At 36.8% G+C, this 25,403-nt stretch overlaps 1 long non-coding RNA gene across 1 annotated transcript in view; it reads left to right on the plus strand.

Annotated features, from left to right (window-relative positions):
• The first annotated feature begins 5,321 nt into the window (after positions 1-5,321).
• Positions 5,322-25,403, plus strand: part of LOC144293765 (uncharacterized) — a 30,531-nt gene continuing 10,449 nt past the window's right edge. Inside the window, exons 1-2 of the long non-coding RNA XR_013361037.1 lie at positions 5,322-5,428; positions 14,224-14,304. This is a non-coding gene — a long non-coding RNA (uncharacterized LOC144293765). The remainder of the gene's footprint in view (positions 5,429-14,223; positions 14,305-25,403) is intronic.

The following is a 25,403-nucleotide window of genomic DNA, read 5'->3' on the forward strand; positions in this document are numbered from 1 at the left end:
AGCCTCAGCTCACCTTCCTTAGATCAACAAATGTCTAAAAATCTTCCAAATGCAATAATCAATTTGAATATGTCTGAGGAGCCTGACACTATCTCTTGACAAACTCCTTTGTTCTCTTCTGAATTGGCATGATGTATGCAGCTACAGTTTGTGTCTATAGCAGGCATTTCCTGGGAGGTGAGAACAGACTGTAGCATTAATGCATTGTCCAACTTTATTTTGAATTCCACATCCGAATTCTTCAATCTTAACAAAACTGTTATATTTGTTAAGGTTTATTTTATTATTTTCAAAGGCAGGAATTAACTGGATTACCCTGATAAATATCAGCCGAAAGTATTGAATAAAATTTTAATAAACACTTTGAATAGATAGATGTGTGGGTAGTTTCTCCACATGAACAAAAAAATTCATTGAATAATTGAAAATTCAACACTTTCATGATCACTAAAGTATTTTAGTTTCATGGTTCTTTCCACTCTATCCAAATTTCTATTATTTTTTAAAAGAGTTGTTTATTTATTCATGAAAGAGAGAGAGAGAGAGAGAGAGGCAGAGACACAGGCAGAGGGAGAAGCAATCTTCATGCAGGGAGCCCGATGTGGGACTCAATCCCAGAACTCCGGGATTACACCCTGAGCCGAAGGCAGCAGCTCAAACCCTGAGCCACCCAGACATCCCCCAAATTTCTATTTCTTTTGACAAAGTATTTCTGTTGACAAAGTATATCCAGTTGCTTATCCATCTTTATTCATTTTTTCTTTCAGCTGCCATAAACATATTGTTTTATTCTATAGTTTCATTTAGGTTCATGTAAGAGATCTATAGGATTATTAGCAATATCACATACTTCTCGATGAATGACTCTGTACTCCCAAATGAAAAAAAAAAATCATGTATGGAGTGGGGGGAGGGTAGCACACTTGTAAATATCATACCAAAAGATAGTCCAAGGGTGACCCTTAGCTAGAAAATATGACTCTTCCATAATAAGAAATTGGAGTAGCCCTTGGGATTTACCCACTAGAAAAACTGGGCTAATGTGATAAAGGGCTGTTGGAAGCAAACTGACTCTGAAACATTTGCTCCCTGTGGGACAATGCAGACTTGTCTGGTTTTCTTGGCTGCCACTGAACCTACTTTTAGAAACAACACCTAATAAATAACCAGTCACCTGCCAGTTATATCCCCTTGATTTAAACAAAACTAAACCCCCCTATGATGATGATTTTCTATGTTAGTTGCATATTAAATATCTAGGGAGCTTCTAAAACATATTTTGGCATAGGAGTTATCCAAAATCAATTAAATCACAATCTCAAGATAGGAGTTGGAGCATAATTTGGTATTTTGTAAGAGCTCTGTCTATGGCTGAAAATCACTGTTCTAAGACATGAGGTCACATGCATCCTCTTCTCATTCTAGTCACCTCACCAAATCACGACCCTGCCCCAGTGGGTGCTTGTGGCAGTCTTAATCACCTAATGCCTGAAGCCCACATCTCAAGCTCCAAGCCTATCATGGATTTCTGCTCCCAAGATACTGGGGCTGATGACTGTGTTTTGATACCTACTTGTAAAAATCAAGAATGGAGAATTTAATGTAGTAACAGCATAAGAGGACTGAAAACAAGTCATTCTGAAACAAAGAAAGCAAACAAATACCAGAGTTCATGCATAATGTTGTACAACAGAGCAGAAATAAGCCTTATTGGGACCCCTGGGTGGCGCAGCGGTTTGGCGCCTGCCTTTGGCCCAGGGCGCGATCCTGGAGACCCGGGATCGGATCCCACATCAGGCTCCCGGTGCATGGAGCCTGCTTCTCCCTCTGCCTATGTCTCTGCCTCTCTCTCTCTCTCTCTGTGACTATCATAAATAAAAAAAAAGTCTTTAAAAAAAAAAAAAAAGAAATAAGCCTTATTAAGGCAGCATACTATACAGAGTACAGAAACCAAAATCTTTACCCAACTGTGAGGAAGGCTCATGCTAATCCAGATATCCATCTCTAACAATCCCTGAAGAAGCTATTGAATGCAACACTTGATAAAGACTGATGTTGATTGACAGTGACTAAATGTGTTCAGTGAAACGAGAATAGGAAGAGTCTAGGAAGAGTTGGCTTCAAATAAGCACACACACAACCTACCCATGTGATACAATTTTGCTATTAACTCTTAGTTTTTCCTAACTCAATGCTGAAACCCTTGACCTCATGAAAGCAAAGTAGTTGCTTCTCATGGGCCAACCCTCATAGGTAGTTTAGAAATGGCAGCCTGCAGTACGCAACTGAGGACGATTGTTGAGGCATGCTGGAGTTCAACAGGAAACAAATGCCTTATTCAATCAGCAATGCCTATTATGGATCAGGCGAGCATATGTTGGCACACACACAATGTGCTTGCTAACTCTGTCTTGGCTATGTGTGAATGACTAACACCCATGTTCCTGACTTCATCCTTCTGGACTGTCTTCCCCTATCCCATTATCTGGTTCTCCTTAATTTACTGATCCTTTTTCTGTATCCTAGAGTCCTAATACTCTCATGCCTCTTATGAGGCATAGGCATTCCCTCAAATTTTATATTTTATACTAATTGCAAAAAACTCTTATTAGTTTCTCCTTATTGGTATAGACTTGAAGAATCTTTAATAACTGTTTTTCTTTGTTTCTTTGTTTCTTTTTGGAGACAGACTCTAGAGGGGTGAGTTCTAAAGATTTCTGATACTAATTTAAAAGATCTGAAGAGTTTTTGCTTTCTCTTTCCCCAGTATACTGTGGAAAATGCCTGTCACCAATAACATATTTTCCAGAAATAGCCTTGTTTTCTTCTTGCAAAGTGCTCTCTTCCTCACTTTACTTGGAGCTGACCTGCTGTAGTGGGAAGGGATTTCTATTCTGCTCTGGGTCTGAGTGAGAAAAAGCAACATCCAATTCAAGATTAAGTGAAAAACACGCCCCCACCAGAAGTCATGGACCCTGGATAGCTTTATGTCTGAAACAAATAAAAACTTTAAATGTTTTCATATCTACTTGTACTTAAGCTAAATTTATTGTGGAAATCTTGCCCTAAATGCCTCCAACATTTTTACTCAACTATTTCATAAGCAATCATTAGTTTTCTATTATATCATTTCTTTTAACTATTAGCATATTTCTCAGTCTCACATATAAAATCTAAGAGATGAAAAGCTGATTAAAAATATAACATAGTGGGGGATCCCTGGGTGGCTCAGTGGTTTAGCACCTGCCTTTGACCCAGGGGAGTGATCCTGGAGACCTGAGATCGAGTCCCATATCAGGCTCCCCGCATGGAGCCTACTTCTCCCTCTGCCTGTGTCTCTGCCTCTCTTTCTCTCTCTCTCTCTCTCTCTCTGTGTCTTTCATGAATGAATAAATAAATAAATTTATATATATATATATATATGTCATAACATAGTGGCTGAATTTCAGAAAATGTCTGTAAATTAAGTGTAGAACCTAAAATGAAAAACCAGATAATATTTGGTATCCAACTATTCTGTATCCTGTTTCCTATAGGATTTTTTTTTTTGTCTAATGTCCTTAAACTCTTATACTGCCTCAGTAAAGAATTTCAAGTCTTCCATAATCTAGATAAAATTTAGCGAAGTTTTATTTCTTTTTAATTTTTATTTATTTATGATAGTCACACAGAGAGAGAGAGAGAGAGGCAGAGACACAGGCAGAGGGAGAAGCAGGCTCCATGCACCGGGACCCCGACGTGGGATTCGATCCCAGGTCTCCAGGATCGCGCCCTGGGCCAAAGGCAGGCGCCAAACCGCTGTGCCACCCAGGGATCCCTTAGAGAAGTTTTAAATATATTTATGATGTGACATTAAGTCTGTTTTAATTAACATGTCACAACGATGGAAATATTTAAAAATGAAATTATTAAATAGACAAAACTGTGATAATATTTATCAAGGAAAAAAGAATGGGTACAATTAAATAGTATTAGGAACAGAAAGGATTCATAATTATAAAGTAGAATCTTTAAAAAAATCATAAAAAAGTAGTAGTAGTAGGTACAACTTTATGCCAGTAAATTTGAAAAGAATATGTAAAAAGCACAAATAAATTTGAAAAAGATACATTAAAAGGATAATTTTCTGGTAAATTACAACTTACCAAGATAAACAGAAGAAAGGGAAACCTTGAATTGACCCAGAATGATTCAAGTTTTTAAAAGACTTATTCTTCATGGATTTCTGCTTAGCAAGTCACTACTAAAAGAATAAGAACACAAGTCATAGAAAACAAGAATGAAAAGGCAAGTCACAGAATAGAAGATATTTGTATAAATATTAACATAAAGGCCACAAACTAGAAGATATGTGTGTATGTATGATATGTATATATGCATGTGTGTGTATAGTTATGTATGCCTATAATATTTTTGAGGAAAAAATAACCTGGTAGGAAATGGACAAAATATCTGAACAAGTATTTCACAACAGAAGATATTCAAAATCATTCAATTTCACTTGTGATAAGGGAAATGCAAATTAAAACTTCAGTAAATTGCACTACACATTCACTGAGAAATTTAGAAGACTGATGATAGTAAGTGATGACAAAGATGGGAAGCAACTGGAACTCCTGTACTGCTGGTGATATTATAAACTGGTTCAACTGCTATGAAAAACTGGCAGTATCCACTAACGTTGCCCTATGCATTCCCTGAGACTCAGAACTTCTACCTCTGGGATTATGCCAATTAAAGTATATGTGTATATATGTTTCTAAAAATAATAAATTTCTTTTTTTTATAATTTTTATTTATTTATGATAGTCACACACAGAGAGAGAGAGAGAGAGAGGCAGAGACATAGACAGAGGGAGAAGCAGGCTCCATGCACCGGGAGCCCGACGTGGGATTCGATCCCGGGTCTCCAGGATCGCGCCCTGGGCCAAAGGCAGGCGCTAAACTGCTGCGCCACCCAGGGATCCCTGTTTCTAAAAATAATAAAAAGAAATTTCATAGCAGACTATTTGTAAGAACCAAATATTAGAACCCAAATATCAATTAACAATAGATGGATGAATACATAATAATATATTCACAGGAGGGAATACTATGCAATAATGAGAATGAACGAACTGTAAAACTGGATGAATTTAATAAGTGTAATATTGAGCACAATAAACCAAACTCAAAAGAATGCATAGTACACAATTCCCCTTGCTCAAAGTTCAAAATTCATCTACAGTGCTTTAAAGAAAATTTTTGTCCAACTCTGACATTCCACATACAAGTGTATCTCAGCAACCCTATGCTCTAGAATTTTATACAACCCTTTCTGGGCTTGTTTGAGTCCTGGATTCCAGTTAGTAATAAAGTGAAGCCAGATGGTGGCCACTGGCAAAGAAGGGTTTCTAGTCTACCTTCCAAGCCACCCAGAAACCTGAAGGTAAAAAGTTGTCAAATTTTGAATACTGTTTCCTTTTTAAATCTATATCAAGCTCTTTCAGTTTCTGCCCAAAGAGAAACTGAATGTGTACTTAAACAGTGCTACTCTTCCCTCAGTAGGCATGCAAATAAATTCAGCAATTTTCTATATTTTTAATATTTTCCATTGTTATTTAAAAATCCTTATTTCTTTTCACCTAACAGTTGGTAGGAATGCCTGGGTGGCTCAATTAGTTAAGCGTGTGCCTTCAGCTCAGGTCATGGTCTCAGGGTCCTGGGATCCAGCCCCCCTTGTTAGGCTCCCAGCTCAGCCAGCAATCTGTTTCTCCCTCTCATTCTGCCACTCCTCTTGTTTGTGCTTGCTCTTTCTCTCTTTCTAATAAAAATAAATAAAAATTTTTTTTAAATAACCCAGCTGGTAGAAGTCAGGATTCCAGTAGCACTTAAAAAAAAAAAAAAAAAAAAAAAAAAAAAAAAACTTATAAGGTGTGCTTGTGGGATGCTGATAATATTTCATTTCTCAATCTGTGGTGGCTACACAGCTGTGTTAATTCTGTATAGATTTGTTGAGCTCTACTTTTATAATTTGAATTATAACATAATTCAACAAAATTCACTTTAAGAAATACGACATTGTGTAGTAGTTAAAAATATTTCAAGCAAAACATAGAAAACCTACCCTTCAAAAACACTCTAGGCTGAAATGGTTTTACAGGCAAGTTCCACTAAACCTCTAAAAAACAGATAATCTCTAACTTTGTTCTGGTGAATGGAAATATAAAGACTATTCCCCTACTCATTTTTCTCCAGGTTAGCATAACCTGCATAGCAAACACTAGACTGTGTAAGAAAAGAAAGTTCTAGGCAGATCTCACATATGAATGTGACCATAAAGTCTTTCTTAAAAATCTAAATTTAGCAGAGAAATTAACCAACAAGGAACACAGAGGTATTAGAAACAAGAAACAAACTAACAGTAAATAAAACTCATATAGCCAAAACCAGAATTTACATTCAGTACATTTCATAGAATGAAATGTAGCCCTGTGTATCATCATATAATTTAGAAGCCATGTTGATAACATTTTAATCTCAGAAATATCTAAAGGTACATGTAAATCTTGTACAATATTTTAAAATAAATCTGATTACTCCATTATCCAATTAACCTTTTTCCTGAGAAGCAGTAAGGGATGAAAAGCAAGAGGGAGTGGGGCAAGGTTTGGTTATGCTCCATGTTATCTTTCACCATACTCCTGAAGAGGACAAAGGTTGTCAAGGAGGTGGGCCTCTCCAAATCAGAGGAGAAACATACATATTCCCTGGGCACCGTGGGTCTGAGAGTGTGGCCTCCAGACCAGGGGCAACAGCACCATCTGGAAACTTACTAGAAATGGATATTTTTAGATCTTTAAGATGTACCAGATCAGGAACTCTGGGGGTAGGTCCCTAACAAGTTGTATTTTAAGGAGACCTGTAGGTGATTGTGATCCATTTTAAGTCTGAGAACTGCTGTCCTCAGGTAAGAACCTCTGTGACAAATGGGCAAGGTCTTCATATGCTGCCATATTTTCTTTCTTTCTATCTAGTCCAGGAAGCAAAGCAAGCATGGGGAAGACAATGTTGAAAGGAAATTCATCTTCCTACCCAAGCAAAATAACTTTTAAACAGAAATAGACAGAACTGGATACCATGTTCAGCTTTTCTAGATATGTGAGAATATTGTGAAATATAAAAACAACTTATGAAAATATATTCTGAGTTAACTGACTTGAGATGCTTTGACTATCAACTTTTATTATTTTTTATGGATGCCTGGGTGTCTCAGTGGTTGAGCATCTGTCTTCGACCCAGGGTGTGATCCTGGAGTCCCAGGATCAAGTCCCACATTGGGCTCCCTGCATGGGGCCTGCTTCTCTCTTTGCCTGTCTTTGCCTCTCTATGTCTCTCATAAATAAATAAATCTTCAAAAAAAACTTTTATTATTTTTTGAACTACATAGTAATATAAAGTAACTGTAGAAAACAATACAGATAAGCACATAAAGTGAAACAATAAACCTGCAATCCCAATACTCATAATCTCTTAAAATATTTATAAATTCAAAAAAACAAGAAAATTTTAAAAATTTACAAATTAATAATATATTTTAATAACTGGTAGTGCAAGGTCTATATAATTATTCCTTTGTTTCATGATTTTCCTAGCTATATTTATTAGAACACTCTGGTGTGCACTCTTCTAGATATTAAACAAAAAATGATATCATACAATGCCTATGATTTTTTACCTGTATTTTATGTAAAAATAAAATTATGAAGCTCTCTCTCTATAGCATTTTTATTATTGTATATCACATTACTTAAACGCGTCACAATATATGCAGTCTATTGTCAAACATACAATATTACCAATCCTTAATACTATAATGAACATTTTTATAGCAAATATTTGCTCATATACTAAAAATAGAATGTTAACAAATATTTTTATTTATTTTGCTTCTCTGTCTCTCACACACATTCCACACAATTGCTGTGAGTTTTTTTATACTTATGTGCATTATCTGCCTCTTGATCATTCAACATTGGGTATTATCTCCTTTGAGCTTTTCCAAGTTGATACAAAACCGAATGCAATATAATTTTTGGTTCTATTTATTTAAATATAAGTGTGGTTGATTAATTTTAATATATTCATCAGCTGTTTCTCTTCTTTTCTGAATAATTTATTCATATACTCTTCTTACTTCCCTATCTTTTAAAAGTTATTTTTTATATTGCCAAAGTAATATATATGTGGTTTTGCTTTTTTAAAAAAGTCAAACAAGCAGTCTATGCAGAATAAAAGTCCATCTTCATGTTCCCACTCCACTTTAACCCCACTCTCTTCCCCAGAGATACCCATTCTTTGCATTTTGCTGTGTATTTTTTTTTAGGGAGGCAGAGAAAGAAGGGGGGTGGGGGGGGAAGAGAGGGGCAGAGGGAGAGTGAGAGAGAGAATCTTAAGCAGACTCCACACCCAGTGTGCAGCCAGACAGGGCTCAGTCTCATGACCCTTAAATCATGACCTGAGCCGAAATCAAAGTTAGATGCTTAACTGACTAAGCCACCCAGGTGCCCTTCTGTGTATCTTTTAGTCACTTATTCTCACCATTTACACATATACTTATATATAGCCTATTTTTTTACAAGGTTTGAATCATACACAGAGTTTTTTAACTTGCTTTTTTTTTCTCCTTTCTCAATATGCCATGGGAATTTTTCCATATCTGTGCACAGTGGAATGTATCTACCATAATTTTAAAAAGCTTTATTCTACAGCTGAATGTTTCAGTTGCTTTCAATGTTTTAATGTAAACATCTCAATGCTTTACATATAATCTCGTACATGTAACCAGTCTGTTAAGTATGACTCATTAAAGTAAAATCAAACTCTGTTTGTTTGTTTGTTTTTCCTATCAGTTACTTATGTATTCAGATCCTCTCTGAGGGGCAGGATTTTACCCTATCCATGGATAAAAATCTCTCTAAAGCATTTAGTCAGTCTGCTAGTCACTTTAGTCCTAATAATAATGCCCCTTAATATGCAGCATACTAAGCACTTTCCAGGTTTATTTTTTCAATTCTCATAACAACCCTAGGAAGTAGGTTTATGATAACAGGAATATTTCCGATGAGAAAACAGGAACAAGGCTTGCACAGGGGTCACAGAGCTACTCAACAGCGGTGTCAGCATTTGAATCTTTGAAGATTCACATTCCACATTCTTAACCACCACACCTAACTCCAAATTATAAAAATATTCTCATTTTCTTCTGAAATTTGTATGATTTTTACCTTTCACATCTATGCCTGTAATTCATCCAGGATTGAATTTTGCATAGTGAGATAGGAGACACAGAGGATTGAAAAGTGCCCCCCAACCAATCCACATGAACCTAGAAATTTAGAATGTCATCTTATTTGGAAATAAGGGTCTTTGAAGATACAATTAAGGAAAAGATTAAGGTGAGATCATACTGTATTGGGATGGCATGACTCGAATGAGAGAGTCTATGAAAGAGACAGAAAAGTACAATACAGACACACAAAAAGAAAGTAACATAAAGATTGAGGTGGACATTGGGATGATGTATGTCTGCAAATCAAGGAGCTGCCAGGTTTGCTGTCAGCTATCTGACGCTGGGAGAGAGGATATGGGACGGTTCCTTCCTCAGAGCCTCCAGAAGGAAACAACACCTTGATTTTAAACTTCTGAACTCCTCAACTATGTAAAAAATAAATTTCTGTTTTAAGCCACCCAATCTTTGGTAATTAGTTACAGCAACCCTAAGGTATTGTTTTTCACACAGACAAAAAATTGACGCAGTATCATTTCTTAAAAAGTCATACTTGACCTATAAAACTGCATTACCATCTTCGTGGTCAGTCAAGTAACTCTTTCTGGATTCCCTATTCTGTTTCATTCATTCTAGACCATATGATCTTAATTACTATAGTTTTATGAAAGTTTTTCTCCCTGAAAATTTAAGTTCTTTAACTTTGCTTTTCTACAAGATTTCTTGTTCCACCCCCCCTTATTCTATTCATTTCAATACAAATTTTAGAATCAGCTTAGCAACTTCCATTAAGAAATTCTCAATTGTGGGATGTCTGGGTGGCTCAGTGGTTGAGCATCTGCCTTTGGCCCAGGGCTTGATCCTGGAGTCCTGGGATCGAGTCCAATGTTGGGCTCCCTGCATGGAGCCTGCTTCTCTCTCTATGTCTCTGCCCCTCCCTCTCTGTGTCTCTAATGAATAAATAAATAAAATCTTTTTAAAAAAAGAAATTCTCAATTGAGAGGGGACTGACATCTTTCCAAAGCTGAGTCTTTCAGCTCATGAACATGATATAGCCTTCCATCAGTTTATATATTTATTAAATTTTCTTAACAGTATTTGTGGATTTCAGTATAAACAGCTTACACCTCATTTATTTTGCTAATTGTTCTATACTTGATCTTTTCTGATATTGTCACAAATGGTGTCATTTAAAGAAATGCTCATTCTCTACTAACTTACTGCTTATATGCAGAGAAATACAAAATATTTTTACATTATATAAAAGACACAGTATGAGGAATATAGTCTATGATATTGTAATAGTACTGTATGGGACAGTACAAGCTACACTTGCGGTGAGCATAGCATAATGTATAAACTTGTCAAATCACAATGTTGTACACCTGAAACTAATGTAACATTGTGTGTCAACTGTACATACTTACCATACATAAATATAGGGTATGAAGGCAAAAAATAAACTATTAGAGAAGGATAAGTTACCCTCATTTCTCCTTGCTTATAGGCAAAAACCTATGTTCAGTTATTATTTACTAAATAAAACAAATTATGTGAGAATATTTATAAAGTAAAATAGACATCTAATGTATGCTGCTTTGTCTGAAGTTGAATAACATCATATTAAACCATTATCCCTTAGACTTTAGCTCTTCACTGTATATTTATAAACATGTGTTTATCTGGAGACTTGTATGCTACCTGTCTGCTGTGGGTACAGAAATCTTCAGTGTTTACCACTGGTGTTCTATGCTGAAACATTACCTAAAATACCTTAATTTTTAGCTTGTAATTGTAATGCTGAGACCTTACACTAACATAGTATTTATTAGAAATACTATACTGGGCAGAGCAAAAAAACAAAACAAAACAAGCTCCTGTGTATTTTAGCTTCTATTGGTCAACTACAGTGTAAGTTTCCATTTCCATGGCAGCAATGCAAACATCTCTCTTGCATAAAAATGTTCTTCCTCCAAAAAGACATAGCAGCCCACATGCCTAGGCTGCATGAAGGCACTTAATTAGCCTTTCTCATGCTGTAATTCAAGGCAACTTTGCATGTTCTTCTCCATTGAGAACTAATATTATTCCATAAATTAGTCCTTGACCCTCCAGCTGAGATCAAGTTGAAATCTTACTTCAAAAAGTCTTCTGAAAGGGGAGAAAAATAAAATCTTCTGTCCTTTGCTTGTTAACTTTTTAAATATACATTAACATAACAGAGTGAACTGTTAAATAGTCTTTTTTTATCCATTTGGGTTCCTCACACCCTAATTAGGTCAATCCTCTGATGGTAGAAAAACTTAAAAAATATGTCCTCAATTTGTCAGTGCACTTTTATTATTTTTAGAAAAGGTCATTTTCTAAATTGCAATAGTGAATAGATGGGGAAGTAATTCATTCATTGTAACATAGTTATCCACATTTCTCATTTCAAACAATTATGTCTTTTGGGTCAGGAAAAAAAAATGAAAGGATAATTATTTCCTCTGTTGATATTGTACTTTCAAAAATATAAAATAATATTTCTAACACAAATATAAAACTGCCTACATTCAGACTTTGTGACTGTCCTACCAACTGGCTCCTCGTGTTCTGTGCCCTCAATCTCTAAGTGACTTCGTCCACCCCTGTTTCCATGAAAATCTTTTCACATTTATATCTCCTGGCCAGATGCCTCATCAGAGTTTCACACCAACATGTAACCATAATTTGTTCTTTCACTGAAACTTCCAAGCAATCCCAGTTGCTTCATTCCTGAAACTGAACTCCTGCTTCGGCCACAGTAAGCTCGTCTTCCTCAAAGATTATTCATCTCAGCAAGAAACTTTGTCTTAGTTCAGATTGTCATAACAAATACCCTGGACTGAGTGGCTTAAACATCAGACATTTATTTCACAGTATTCTGGGGCCCAGGAAGTCCCAGATCAAGGTACAGACAGATTCACTGTGTGATGAAGACCCACTTCCTGGTTTGCTTCTTATTATATATATCCTCACAGGTGAAAAGAGAGAACATCTCTTTAGTATCTCTTCTTATAAGGGCATTAACCTTATTCACAAGGCTCTATCCTTTTTTTAAAGATTTTATTTATTTATTCATGAAAGACATGAGAGAGAGGCAGAGACATAAACAGAGGGAGAAGCAGGCTCCATGTAGCCAGCCCAATGTGGGACTCTATCCTGGACTCCAGGATCACGCCCTGGGCCAAAGGCAGACATTCAAACACTGAGCCACCCACGCATCCCACAAGGTTCTAGCCTTATGACTTAACTACCTCCCAAAAGTTCCATCTTCTAATATTGTTACATTGGAGATTAGGACTTCAACATATGAATGGGTGTGGGGGGGCACATTCAGCTCATTGTAAACCTGGAATCATCCTTGATCCCTCTCCTCCTCTTTCAATGTATATTCAATCACCTCCTAAAAAAAGCTCATAAGTCTGTGCATTTCTCTCCAGTAAACACTGCAGCCCCAGGATGACTAATGCCTCTTACTGGGAAATTCAGAGTGATACCCTTATTGTCCAGTTGGCACCATTACATTATTCTATACACTTTACCCTTCATTGACATTTTTAAATGTGAAACTAATCATGTCACCTCTAGCCTTATCTCAACACCTCTGTGGCTTCCCATTTCTCTTAGAATAAAGATAGAATATATGTAGAGGGATCCCTGGGTGGCGCAGCGGTTTGGTGCCTGCCTTTGGCCCAGGGCGCGATCCTGGAGACCCGGGATCAAATCCCACATTGGGCTCCCGGTGCAGGGAGCCTGCTTCTCCCTCTGCCTGTGTCTCTGCCTCTCTCTCTCTCTCTGTGTGACTATCATAAATATAAATAAATAAATAAATAAATAAATAAATAAATAAATAAATAATAAATAAATAAATAAATAAAAGACTATATGTAGGTTTCTATGACCTGAACTCTGGTCACTCTCACTGGTCTTACCTTGAGCCACTTTCCTTTCTTAGAATCACTGTTACTTTTTTTTTTTTTTAATCCATTTCTGACAACAGTTTAATCACCATTCTACTTCAGGGGTTTCATATATGCTATCGCTTGACCTAGCATTCTATGTCTACCTGACACCCCTTTGACCTAATAGATGACTCCTATGGTGATACAAAGATGCGCCACCTCTAAGAAGGATTTATTGTCTGGGCCACTGGGAGTACTACTGATAGGCAGCTTCAACCTTGAGCTATTTGGGATTGCCTCAGCTGTAGGAAACTGCCTTGTCCAAGGTTGTACTCTTCTTGGAGAGGCCCACAACCAATGACTGAATAAGGTGGCATATAAATGGACAATTCTGACAAACCATTTTAGCTCCAGAGCTCCCTATGTGGCCAGCTGAGTCAACCTCATAGCTTGACTTCTCCCTCTGCTGAATCTTGTTCCTCTCCCTTCCTTTCACAAATGTGGATCCAGTGACTCTCGGATAAACATTCTGCCCACTAAACTGCCTCAGAGTCTGCTTCTAATTACTCCTCCAGAGGTATGCTTGGCTTCCTTATGGAAGCTATCTAGCTATCTAGCTATATATTAATGTTCTAGGGCTACTAAAACAAATACCCACAAACTTAGTGACTTCTTATAACAACAAAAAGGTATTTTTTCACATGTCAAAAGACTAGAATTCTGAAATCAAGGCTTTGGCTGGGCCATGCTCTCTCTGAATGATTGCTCTCAGAGGGGATCTTTCCCTGCCCCTTGGAGCTTCTGGTGGTATCTGACAATCCTTTATATCCCTTGGCTTGGAAATGCATCACTCTAATCTCTGTCTATCTATGCATGGCCTTCTACCCTGTGCCTCTGTGTTTCTGTGTCCAAATTTCCCTCTTCTCATAGGGACACCACTCACATTGGATATCAGGCCCACCTAACCAGTATGACTTCATCTTGACTATATCTATAAAGGTTCTATTTCTAATTAAGCTGCATTCACAGGTTCCAGGACTTAGGACTTCAAGTTATCTTTTTGAGGACATCATTCAATCCATAAGCTCAATCACAAAGACATATTTCAATGTAAGTGACATCTATTGTAGTAGATATTTGTCATTCTTTCTAGTGACCAAACATGTCTGAAAATTTTCCTGCTATTTAGGGTATTTTCCTAAAACTCACCATAAAAGTCCAATGTCCGTTTTCCCAGCCTCCTTTACAGTACGGATAAAGGCATTTAATTTCTGTCATCAGAGGCATCCCTGCCAAATGCAGAGTTGGGAGTTAGGGGTACAAAGAAACACACTGTGTGAAGAATCTATTTTGCCAAAGGAGGGAACTGGGACATCCAATTTCCAGAGGGAGGAGTATCAAAGTTAAGCTACTGTCAACTATAAACCTACAGTGGGTATATCCAAAGACAGCAGCTGAGGTTATCTTCAGCAGACCAAGTATGTGGTAGGATATGGGGCCCAGATCCTAGATATGTGGCTTCTGGCCAGCCCAGAGATTCAATAGTTTTATAATATTCTTTGGAAACTTTCTCCTTAATCTGTTGAAGTTGGTATGTATTATCTGCAATTAAACCCCTAACTTACACAGAAATCCAACTTGAGTTTGCTTAGATACAAGAAGAAGAAGGTGAAAAAAGTAAATTTATTGGTTCTAATCTCTGTAAAGCCTTAGGAGTAGAGTCAGACTCTCATATGCAAAATGCTTTCAGGACTTATTTATTTCATCCCACCTCTTATCTCTGCTTTTCTCTGTGTCAAAATTCACTCTTTCTGGATGATTACCCTCACTAGCACCAGGACCACCAGCAGCCCTTACACTCACATGCTGGATTTTGAGCGCAAAGAGAAAAGTTTCTCTTTGCTAAGACGGGCTTTACAGATCCAAGCAAAGTCCTTTGATTACCCAACTTGAGTTACATGCTCTTTCCATGGATAAATCAGTTTGGTCAGGAAATTAAGTTACTATGAATTCATTCCAATTATTGTAGCCAGGGAAGCAGGTTATCCAAATCCCTTTAAGAGCACATGCCAAACCAGAGAATGGGAAGAAAGGAGCAGATTCTCCACTGAGTTTGAAAATGGGGAGAGAGAGTAGATAGCATAAATATGTCCCTTGAAAAATCATTATGAGTCTATCTGTTACACAGTTTGCATCTACCATAAGTATTTTCAGTGCTTACTCATAAAGTTTTATCAATGTTTACAAATAATAACAAGCACTACCTCTTTAGGACTTGATTATAGTTAAATAAGCCATTCCACACATTATAGGATATAAACTTCATCTATACATAAATATTTCTGTTATATACTGCTATATTCCCAGTGTCATAGGGATGCAGCAAATAGAATATAGGGATATAACAACATTTTTTAAATAATCAAATAAATGATATTCTGACTCAAGGAATGAATCTAGGGCATGGTATTAGAGTAACCAAGAGGTAGCATGGATTTGTAAAATATATTTGTGACTCTTCAGTAGATCTATATTTTACTTCATTTCATATTTAGAGACAATCTAGTGTTAAAACAAACTTGAATTAGACTAATTCTACCTCTTGCTAGTTATGTGAATTTAAATAAGCTATTTAAATTCTCTGTGATCCAAGTTCTTTACCTATACAAAGAGGATAATACTAGGACCTATGCCAAGGGATTTATTTATTTATTTATTTATTTATTTATTTATTTACACAGAGAAAGAGAGAGAGAGAGGCAGAGACACAGGCAGAGGGAGAAGCAGGCTCCATGCAGGGAGCCTGATGTGGGACTCGATCCCAGGTCTTCAGGATCATGCCCTGGGCTGAAGACGGCGCTAAACCGCTGAGCCACCGGGGCTGCCCACAAGGGATCTTTCTAACAATTAAGTGGCACCTAAATAAATGTTGTCTTTTGTTATTATAGTCACCAGAACCTAGTGCCTACAAGGTATTTTTACAATCTTAATCCCATAATCACACCAATATGCCTCTGCCTGCATATTGCCAATGCTCTTGCTTTGTTTCAGCACATTACCATCTCTTGAAAGAAACTTAAGTCTTGGGACATCTGGGTGGCTCAGTTGGTTAAGCATCCAACTCTTGATTTCGGCTCAGGTCGTCAGATCTCATGGGTTGTGTAATCAAGCCTCGCATTGAGCTCCACGCTCAGCGGGGAGTCTAGTTGAGATTCTCTCTCTCCCTTTTCCTCTGCCCCCTACCCCACTCATGCACATGCTCGCTCTCTCCCTCCCTCTAGAAATAAATACATCTTTGGGGAAAAAACCTTAAGTTTAGAACAAAAAAGGTAAATCTTAAATAAACAAAAACAAAGAAATTATTATTTTTTAACCTCTATTCATCCTTGGGGTTCAAAGCAGGAAACAGTCAAAGGACTTCTTGAATAAAGAACTAATTATCTTACTAGTGTCATTTCCTTCCTTATAGCTTTAATCTATTGATTCTCAGAGCTCTCATTGCAGTGGAAGGTGGAAGGTTATTGGAAATTGAAAAAATATTTATTGAGGAAAAAAATAAGTATAGCCTTCCATTTCCCATTCCTTAAGTGAAAAGTAGTAATACACAATCTCAGAATGGAATCGCTCAAATTATTTCTATAGAACCAAGTGTACAGGTATAATTAGCCTATGTATACTCATCATGTATTACTTTTTCTGTTAATTAGAGTACAGCTCTTGCCAAACTAATGTGTCCTCATTTCTAGAGAACAATGAATGAAGAGGTTGATTACTAGTCTCAGATTTGAAGATATGAGGTGACCCATTCAGTGAGCTTTCTGAAGTCAACAAAAATAATCCCTAGGTAGACTTATTCCCCGCCCCCGCCCCCCCATATTGCTTTGAGGGAAGAAAATGAACAAAAAATAAAACAGTCCTAGAATTCCTGCCCAGAACTTTTTTTCTGAAAAAGAAACAAGTTGGTAGGGATGCCTGGGTAGCTCAGCGGTTGAGCGTCTGCCTTTGGCTCAGGGCGTGATCCTGGTCCCAGGATTGAGTCCCATATCAAGCTCCCTGGGAGGAGCCTGCCTCTCCCTCGGTCTATGTCTCTGCCTCTCTCTCTGTGTGTGTCTCTCATGAATAAATAAAGAAAATCTTAAAAAAAAAAAAAAGAAACAGGTTGGTAAACCTAGGTATATTTGTGTAAGAAACATACAGAAAATGTGTAATTAGTTCATAATTTTGTATTTAGCCTGTTTGTAATATTTCCCATCTGAAGGACATACAAAAAGTACTTACAGGGCTAGAGATTTGTTCGAGTTGTTTTTTTTTTGGACTATCATTTTAGAAATCTAAAAAGGGCTGTAGGGTTCATCTTAGAATGGTACCATCTGTTCTTATTATCATTTCTCTCTACCAAAGACTATATTGTTTCATATGAAAGTATAATCTTGTCAGAAAATGAGTTATAAAATGTTAATTTCTGATCTACTTCCCATCTTATTATGTAATTCTATCTCTAAGCCAAATATATAACTAACAAATGACTTCACAAAATAAAAACATTGCCTTGTCAAATCACTGTTTTATGGGCATTAAAAAGAAAAGCAGATTGCATTTGTTTTGTTGAATATTTTTTACCAGTAATAATTCTATATACTTCCTGAGAAAGATGAAAAACATATTTATCTACCCCCCCATCATCTGAGTATGTACTTACTTCTTCTTATTGCAACGTCTTCAAGTTCATAATCATAAAATAATTTTCATTCTTGTTTTGAGAGACTGTAATTCTACCATCTGGGAAAAGTTGTTCATTCATCCATCTATTTTCTCATTTATCCAGCAATATGATTTTTATCACCAGTGATACTATATACCAGGTATAAACATGTTCACTGATGAGCAAATATACCCTGTGCCCTGCCCTCACAGATATCCATATGCCTGGCCTATCCTTGCCATTAGTTCTCGACTCCAGTGATATTTCTTCAAAGACACCTCATTGGTTACTACATCAAAGTTAGTACATTAGTAGTCTCTCATATTAATCCTGCTTTATTGATTTCACCAAGCAAATCACCATCAGAATGTGCAATGCTTATTCCTTTGTGTAGTCACTATTCATGTCCCTGATAAGTTCCATGAGAGCAAGTGCCCTGCCCTATCTTATTCATTGCTGGGTCACTGATATCTTAAAGGAAAACTGGCATTTGATGTAAACAATAAGTACTTAGTGAATAAATGAAAAAAAAAATCCTAGTTGCAGAAATAAGTATTGCATGATAACACACACATATACATAAGCTCAGCTGTGCTACATGTTACAAAAGAGCACAGTCTTGTGTGTGTGTGTGTGTGTGTGTGGTCCACAGGAAGGTCTGATCTTTCTTATCTCACCCTGATGAAGGCTATCCTAGTAAGGTCATGACTGAGCTCAGGGCTTCAGGTCAGTTAAATTCAACTAGGTGAAGAGGGCAACATACATGTCTTCAAGCTTGGAGAATGTACAAAGACCCTGCAATGGGGATTTAAAAGAGATGACCAGTGTAGCTGGAATAAGCAGGAACTGAAAGACTGAAATAACAAGCTCAGTGGCTTTTCACTTTTTGTGATCATGACCCACAGTAAGAAGCCCATTTTACAGCATGAATCAGTGCACATACACACACCTACATACATATATAGATATAAAAAATGAAAAGTTATTATTCGTTAAATAATTTTATGACTCAGTAATGTGTCACATGCCTATTTTGAAAAATACTGGACTAGACTAGCCATATGAAGCACTCTCTTTTATCCTAAGAGGCTAAGAAGAACTTGTTGAGACGGGCAATTTTATTTTTTTTAAAGACTTTATTTATTTATTCATGAGAGACAGAAAGAGAGAGAGAGAGAGAGAGGCAGAGACACAGGCAGAGAGAGAAGCAGGCTCCATGCAGGGGGCCTGATGTGAGACTCAATCCGGGACTCCAGGATCACGCCCTGGGCCGAAGGCAGGCACTCAACCACTGAGCCACCCAGGAATCCTCAGAGACATGAAATTTTAAAAGATTGTTTTATTACAGTATGGAAATAAGATCAGTGTAGGAGATAGGTCTCTGGAGAATGGTCAACACTTCACACAAAAACTAATGGCAACAGAGATCAGGAAATAGGGTAAAAGGAGAATAACAGAACAAATCTGGTAAATATTTAAGAGGTAAAAATCAGCTCGACTTGGTCATGCACTGTATATGAAGAAGGGAGGGCATTAACGACAACTCATAGACTTCCATCTTGCACAACTGTATAGATGATGGTGCCATTCAGTAAAGTTGGAAACTCTGGAAGAAGACCAAATTTAATGGGCGAAAAAATATGTTCTGCATTTCCTGTGGTGAGTTTGAGGTGTCTTTGAGACATCAATGTGGTGATTTTGGAAAAGAAAAAAAACAGCTGGGTATATGGGTCTACAGTTCAAAAGCAAAGTCTCGACTAGAGATATCTAGACTTTGGAGTTATCTAAAATTGAAATCACAAATATGGATGATATCACATGGAGAAGTGAGTCAGGAGAGGACAGAACCAAGGACAGAGTCTTATGAAATCTCAACATTTAAAATTTAAATGCTAAGTGGAAGAAGATGAGCTTGTAAAGGAGAATGAGGAGTGACTACACAGATAAGGGGAGTGGAGAATATAGTGCCATGGAAAGCAAGAAAAGAACTTGATTTCAAGAGAATGTTTAATTTCTATTTTTATTATACTGAGAACTTCTACTCTGGCTACTTATTTTTTTTTAATTTTTTTAATTTATTTACCATAGTCACAGAGAGAGAGAGAGAGAGAGAGAGAGAGAGAGAGGCAGAGACACAGGCAGAGGGAGAAGCAGGCTCCATGCACCGGGAGCCCGACATGGGATTCAATCCCGGGTATCCAGGATCGCGCCCTGGACCAAAGGCAGGCACCAAACCGCTGCGCCACCCAGGGATCCCCTGGCTACTTATTTTATATGGTTTTTAATATTATTATTTTGCTAAGGGCATGAGAGTTAGTATCCACATATATCCTACATTATATATCCATATATCCTTACATTTTTCCTATCGCATCCTTTATAAATTCACTCCCTTTCCTTATCCTACTTATATAGCATGCTCCATCATTATGACCATTCTTTTGTCAATCTCTTTAATTTTCCTGCTTCTCTTTCTGCAACACCTTCCTAAGAAACGTTCAATCATGGAAAAATCTGTTTCACTTCTTTACCCCTAGTTAAAGTAAAAACCATTTAGATCATTACCTTTATAAGTTCCTGGATGTTATTAATATTTATTATGTTAAAATATTAATTACTAATATCTAACATATTAGTATCTATTGACCTACTGCTAAATAGCAATTCTTCCTTTTGCTTCATTCAAGTATTTATCCATTTTTCAACAAAAACCATGTTCAACCTTCAACAGTTACGTGTATGGTGGGCCACATGTCCTTCTCAATCTCAGGAAGTGATTCCACTTCTTGAGTTAGAGGGAAAACAACAACAAATTATGAATTTATTTGAAAAGAAAACTGTTCAACCTCTCATCCTCAATTCTGCAAGCAATTCCTAGAGATAGCCTAAGAGTCGAAAGTGTGGGCTTTGGATCCAGACACCTGTTGACCTTTGGAAAATTATTTTAACTTTCTATGCCTCAGCTTCCTTAATTGTGAAATAGACGCATTCCTAATATCTAACCTAAAAAGAAATTCTACTAGTGTCTAGATTGTATTCTTTGCGGTGGTTCTCAAACTTGGGCAAGTACCAGAATCACCCAGGCTTGCTATAACACAAGGGGACCCCCATTCCCAGAGTTTCTGATTCAGTAGACATAAGATTGAGCCCCAGAATTTGCATTTCTAACAATTTCCTAGGCATGCTGATTTTGCAGCACAGAATCAAGAACCACAGTTTCAGAACCACTGACCTAGTAAATGAGAAACACTTAGAAATATGGTTGGCATATCATCAGCACTCAAAAACTTTTTGTCATTTAGCTGTATCATTCCCTCCCTTTATCATGAGACAGTGGCAAGAGTCTCTACCCTTCATATTGCTGACCTCTCAGCCTGTTCGCTAGGACCAATAACTTCCTGCCTTCTCAGATAATTTGATCGATTATTTACTCAATGTCCTTTCTGTTCATCCTCTTTCTCTCTGCATACTTCTTTGAATTAACAAAATAGAATCTAAGTGTTTTTCTTCTGCATTAAAAGAAAATCAATGTCAATACTTTGGCCCCTTTTAACAACTATTCTAACACTCTTTCCCTTGCTGAGCCTAACAGTTTAAGAATTGTTTTCACTCATTTTCTCAACTCATACTAACTCCCCAGCCAATTGCTTTCTGGCTTATTTCCACACTGTTCCATGATATTGCTCAAAAAAATATCAGCACTAACTTCACTATTAGCTAAGGGCAGTAGGTATTTATCTACTGTAGAAGTGATTGATATTTCTGACCACTCCCTTCTTCCTGAAACCTCCTCTTCTTTTTTCATCTTAAATCCACACTTCCCTGGATTTTCTCCAATGGCTCAGCCACTTTTCCATCTTTTTCAGGAGTTTTTCTTTTTTGTGCTTTTAGATCCTGGTTTGGGTTTTGTATATTTGTTTAATTTAAATCTTATCCAGAGACTTTTTTCTCTTCTGATTCTTCATGAACTCTCCCTGAGCAAACTGTTGAGGAAGTAATACTGATCTGAAGGTATAATTCATTATACAAAAAAGGAAAGTATATCAGAGAGAGTGAGCAGAAATAAAATATCTGAAGTCAGTGTATTTAAAGGAATAAATATCTTGTCAAGATCTTATGGAGAAACAGATAGAGAAATATAGAATTTATATTATTCTGGCCATAAAAAAGAGATGAGACTAGAAGTTGAGGTTTGCAAGCAGGACTCCCCTGTATATTCGTATCCTTAATTCTCTTTGAAATGGAGACTATACTTTACACTAGTAGCCTATAACAGACAAAAAAAAAAAAGCACCCCACATCAATGAAATAAACAACTCTGAGAGGTAAAGAAGCTCAAGGTATAATTAGCTCAACCTTGGGAAAAGGCCTCAGGAAGAATAGTTTAGATTGTGTAAAAATTAGTTAAATTGACTCAGAACACTGGGAGCTTGCAGAGACTGCATATCAATTATTTCTCACAAAATTTATTTTTAACCAGTGACAATAAATTGTATAGTTGCACACTGATGTTACCTCAGAATAACATCTCATATTCTCCTAGTAAGTATTACCACATCAGAGAAATCTGTGACTCGAGAATAACACAGTTCATTAGCTGGGTGATAGCCATAATAGGTTCTACTGCTTTGTTTCCTTTACCTCAGAAGGGTCCCTTAGCTTACTCACAGCACAGATCCTGCATGGTTCCAGATATGCACATCTAACTGACCATTAGAAAATTCTGCTTGAATGTTTCAGGCACTTCAAACTCCATATTTATAAAACTGAACTCACCATCTTTTCCTACACCTGCTTTTCTACTATTGTTTTCTGAGTGAATGGAAGCTTCCTCAAGCCAGTTGCCAGTGATCAAAAGAGATATATGATTTTTCTCCTTCCTTCCCCCTCAGACTGTTCATTTGTCATTATCACGTTCTATTGAGTTTATCTCCTATATATTTCTTAAGTCAACCCAGCCATAATCTCCAACTTACTTGTTCAGGCCATTCTCATTCTTCATGTAATAGCAGAGAATATGTCAGTTGATGCTGTCTGCTGTGGGCTGACCTAATCCTCACTGGCCCTTCAGAATGCCCAAGCTCTTTCTTATAGATAGTAATACCTGTCAAAGAATTTCAGAGAGCAAAGATTAACTCCTCCCTCATTATCTGCTATTAATCTTTAGTCAGGCCAAATTCTGACAAAACTATAGACATTTAAAAGATACGTAGTCTTTGGTAAAATTTAACCACTGCCTCTAGTTACCATAATGCAATCAGAAATATTCCTAAACCAATGCTTGGTTTGTAGGATCAATCAGAATTCAAACCTCAGGTATCATCCTTAAGGAATGATATACTGAGGTAAAGTTTTATATCCTGTTCAGGTAACATTTGGTAATGTCTAAAGTACTTTAGTCATTCTACATGTCTTGACAATCTTTCAGTACTAATAATCTCTTTCTTTCTCTACATCATGCTAATTAGTAGACCTTTGGTTACATCAATAAACACTATATTTCTAACACTCACTATGTTACTTAGCAAAGAATTGGTTGTTGAGAGCCATAGGATTAGAGAAGTGCTTTTGGTAGGTGGCTGTGGCCTTTTCTGATAGATTGTGAGCTGATATCCTTTTGACTGTGCACCCTCAGTGGTGTGTTGGTAATCAAGCCCAAAAATAGAGCCTCAACTAACTGGTATATATATATATCACATCGTATCAGCTATCCTAAAACGTTTTAAAGTAATTTTTACATATTGTAACCTGATGTTTCCAGTCTTTTGCCTCTCTACAACCTTGAAATATTTCTTAAAATGAAACTATGATCATACTTACTTCTTAAAATTTTTCAGTGGCTTCCCATTATTCTTATGATAAATAAAAATGTCCTGACACAGCCTCACCTGACACCTATCATCATCTTTCTCTTCCTCACCTTCATCCTTTGTGATTCAACAATGCTGAACATCTCTTAAAAATACCATAATTTCATCCAACTTTAGGACTTACCATATAGTCTTCCATTTACCTGGGAAACTCTTCCCAGTTCCCTCACCTGGCCAAATTGTTCACTTACCTCAATCACTCCAGCCACAATGGAGGCTGGTCACAATGCTGGGTTGGGTCTCTGGGCCTCATAGAAGCATTTGTAAAATCATTTTTACTTCTAACGGCTCAAGAAAAAATCCCCTTTCAAATAGCTAGTCCCAGGTTGTGTGTCTAGTCTCTCTGTTTCCTTAGGGTGGCTGATTTACCCAATGGCCATTAGGGTTGTTCAGGTTACCAACTGAGTACACCACTCCCCAACTGCAGAAGGAGAACATTGTCATGTTTTATGTGTACTGAAAAGAGAAGTAATGTCACTTAAGAATTATGTCAGTTATTCTCATATGCCATAAAAAATATAGATGCCATATTTTTGCCAAATTCCTGAAACAATTTTTCTTTTCCTTACTTATGGAAAATCTGGCACTAGTAGAAAAAATAAAGTTGATCAAATGGGGCCCACACTTGGGTGGCAGGCCAGAAAAACAGCAGAGGAGGCAAGTTTAGAAACACAAAAGGTAGAGACACAGGAAAACACACAAAAAATCATCAGCATGCACAGGTTAAATTTATCCTGAATACAATGATGCTTAAATTTTGGAGTCTTTCTATCTCTGATCACCAAGGATACAGGGACTTGTGGAAGACTCTAGGTAGGGAGGGAAATCTAGGAAGCCATCAGGATACAACTCTGGTAAATTACCTTGAAAGAGCTCAGATGAAATGTAATTGAATCTCCAAAGCTCCAGCAATGGTTCATTTTACACTTTTGCTCTTTTCACCTCATATTTGGTCAGTTTCAGGCTTCAGAGAACTTGGATCTGCCCTAAACATAGGTAACGACCACATTTCTACAGACAGAAAACTAAAGAAGTTTCATTTCACTTACATGGAGCTCCCATTGCTAATATTTTCATTTCAAGCTTAGAGCTCATGGTCTGGGTATATTGGCTTTCTCCACTAATTCACTGGTATTTCTTTTCAAAAATTAATAGTAAAATGAAAATAATCTGTAAACTTATTTGACCTGTTCGAGTTTCCTTTTTTCCTTACAATCAGTCCTACCAATGTCATTTTAGAAAAAAATGTAATTATTTTCACCTTTTATTCATATAATAGATGAGATGTGAAATGAGCTTCATGGATAATAAACACCTCAATGGCTACTAAGTTTTACAGTGTATAAACAAGCATTGAGTTGCTGCTACACAAAATTAACAATAAAATTTTACTGTGGATACTGGATATAAAGACAATGAAGTATCCTGAATTAAGGAAGGCCATTAGTTTTATAATGAAATACGAACATCATATGCATTTATGTACCTGTGAACAAAAGAGGAAATGAGTTTATTCCAATGCACAATTAGAACTAAATACCAAATTTTTATTTTAAATTATCAATTTAAAATCAAAATTATCTCTTGGGAAAACCAAAAAAAAGGCATCATAATTATAACAAAAGGTGTTATAGTTT

The sequence above is a fragment of the Canis aureus genome, chromosome 22, assembly GCF_053574225.1.
Source record: "Canis aureus isolate CA01 chromosome 22, VMU_Caureus_v.1.0, whole genome shotgun sequence".
Lineage (NCBI taxonomy): Eukaryota > Metazoa > Chordata > Mammalia > Carnivora > Canidae > Canis > Canis aureus.